Genomic DNA, 2,500 nt, shown 5'->3' with positions numbered 1-2,500 from the left:
ATTCACGAGAGTAGGTCCGATTACCGCTGGATCAGACGACGATCGTAACTTGTTGGATACAAATGTATCCGATGTATGTACGTCGTCCCTCTCTGATCTACGGTACGTGGACCGACCCAAGATGCACACGATAATTTTAGCTGACTTCATGCCGAAAAGTCGGTTCACGTCATGCATCGGTATCTTAAATCGCGCCGTAAAGTCGTTCACGTCATGCATCGGTATCTTAAATCGAGCCGAAAAGTCGGCTCACGTCATGCATCGGCGTCTTTTTTTTGTGCCACCGATGCATGACGTGAACGACTTTTCGGCTCGATTTAAGATACCGATGCATGACGTGAACGACTTTACGGCGCGATTTAAGATACCGATGCATGACGTGAACGACTTTACGGCGCGATTTAAGATACCGATGCATGACGTGAACGACTTTACGGCGCGATTTAAAGCTATACCGATGCATGACGTAAACAAGATCACACCGATGCAGCACGTTAACATTAAAGCCCGCCTAATCCGATCGATGGAGGCCGTCTCGAGTGTCCAACTTGCTCACAAGAGCCGAGAAACAAACCGATGCATCACGTAGACAAGATCGTACCGAATGTTAACACAATCCAGAAGGAAATAATCTTAGATGAATATCGATTCTGATTATTGATTTTTCTTTCGCGATATTGATAGAAGACATCTGAATGAATTTCGAATTAATTCCGAAATCAAAAAAATATTTTCAATAAATTTTTTTTTCTAGAGTACCTCGGTCTTTTCTATTTTTTTTTCCAAGTTTCGTACGTCAATCAACATACATCCCAGAAAAAATCATCTCTCTAACTATCCTGGTTCAAAAGTTGTATCGGAACATTTCACGTCGAAAAAGAACATAGGCGAAAAAGGACGTGAACATTATTCCTTATAAAAATCAAACCCGACCATGGATTTTGATTCTGATTGTTGATTATCGCTATTAGAACACATTAGGAGGCAACCAGATCAAATTTGAGAAAATTCCACAATCAGAAAATTTTTTTCGAAAAAAAAAAAAAATTCGAGAACACTTCGGTCATGGCAAGTTATTTCCCACAATCCATTCCCCAATCAACGTACATCCCAGAAAAAATCATCTCTCTAACTATCCTGGTTCAAAAGTTGTATCGGAACATTTTCACGTCGAAAATATATCTCTAAGTCCAGACCGATGCACCACGTAATCTCGGGCAGACCGATGCACAACGTAAATGACGATCGGGACCGGGGCGATCGGTCGTATCTGACACCGCCGGCTCGGTTCTAACATCGTCAATGAGTCGGGGTTGAAAAAAAGGACGTGAACATTTTTCCTTATAAAAATCAAACCCGATCATGGATTTTGATTCTGATTGTTGATTATCGCTATTAGAACATATAAGGAGGCAACCAAATCAAATTTGAGAAAATTCCACGATCAGAAAATTTTTTTCGAAAAAAAAAAAAAATCGTAATCACCTCGGTCATGGCGAGTTATTTTCCGTATTTCATTCCACAATCAACGTACAACATAGAAGAAATCATCTCTCTAACTATCCTGGTTCAAAAGTTGTATCGGAACATTTCACGTCGTAATATCTCGCCAAGTCCAGACCTCGGCGATAGGTAGTATCTGACACCGTCCGCTCGGGACTGACATCGACTTGGACTCGGGCTGATGATGGGGAGGCGTTTAAGGACGTGAACATTTTTCCTTATAAAAATTAAAGTCGACAATGAATATTGATTCTGATTACTGATTTACGCTTTAAAAACACATTAGAAGGCAACCAAATCGAATTTGAGGAAATTCCACGATCAGAAAATTTTTTTCGAAAAAAAAAAAATCCGAAAAATATTTTTCGATTCCTATTACTGATTTACTCTTTTAGAACGCGTTAGGAGGCAACCAAATCAAATTTGAGAAAATTCCACAATCAGAAAATTTTTTTCGAAAAAAAAAAAATTCGAGGACACCTCGGTCATGGCAAGTTATTTTCCACAATCCATTCCCCAATCGACGTACATCACAGAAAAAATCATCTCTCTAACTATCCTGGTTCAAAAGTTGTATCGGAACATTTTCACGTCGAAAATATATCTCTAAGTCCAGACCGATGCACAACGTAAACTAGGGCTGAACCGATGCACCACGTAATATCGGGCAGACCGATGCAGAACGTAAACTCGATCATACCGATGCTTCACGTAATCTCGATCTTACCGATGCACCACGTAAACAAGGGCAGACCGATGCAGAACGTAAAGTAGATCTTACCGATGCACCACGTAATCTCGATCTTACCGATGCACCACGTAATCTCCATCTTACCGATGCACCACGTGAACTGGATCTTACCGATGCAGAACGTGAATTGGATCTTACCGATGCACCACGTAAACTCGATCATACCGATGCACCACGTAATCTCGGGCAGACCGATGCACAACGTAAATGACGATCGGGACCGGGGCGATCGGTCGTATCTGACAC

Source organism: Harmonia axyridis, chromosome X (assembly GCF_914767665.1).
Source record: "Harmonia axyridis chromosome X, icHarAxyr1.1, whole genome shotgun sequence".
Taxonomy (NCBI): domain Eukaryota; kingdom Metazoa; phylum Arthropoda; class Insecta; order Coleoptera; family Coccinellidae; genus Harmonia; species Harmonia axyridis.
This window is presented reverse-complemented; position numbering follows the sequence as displayed.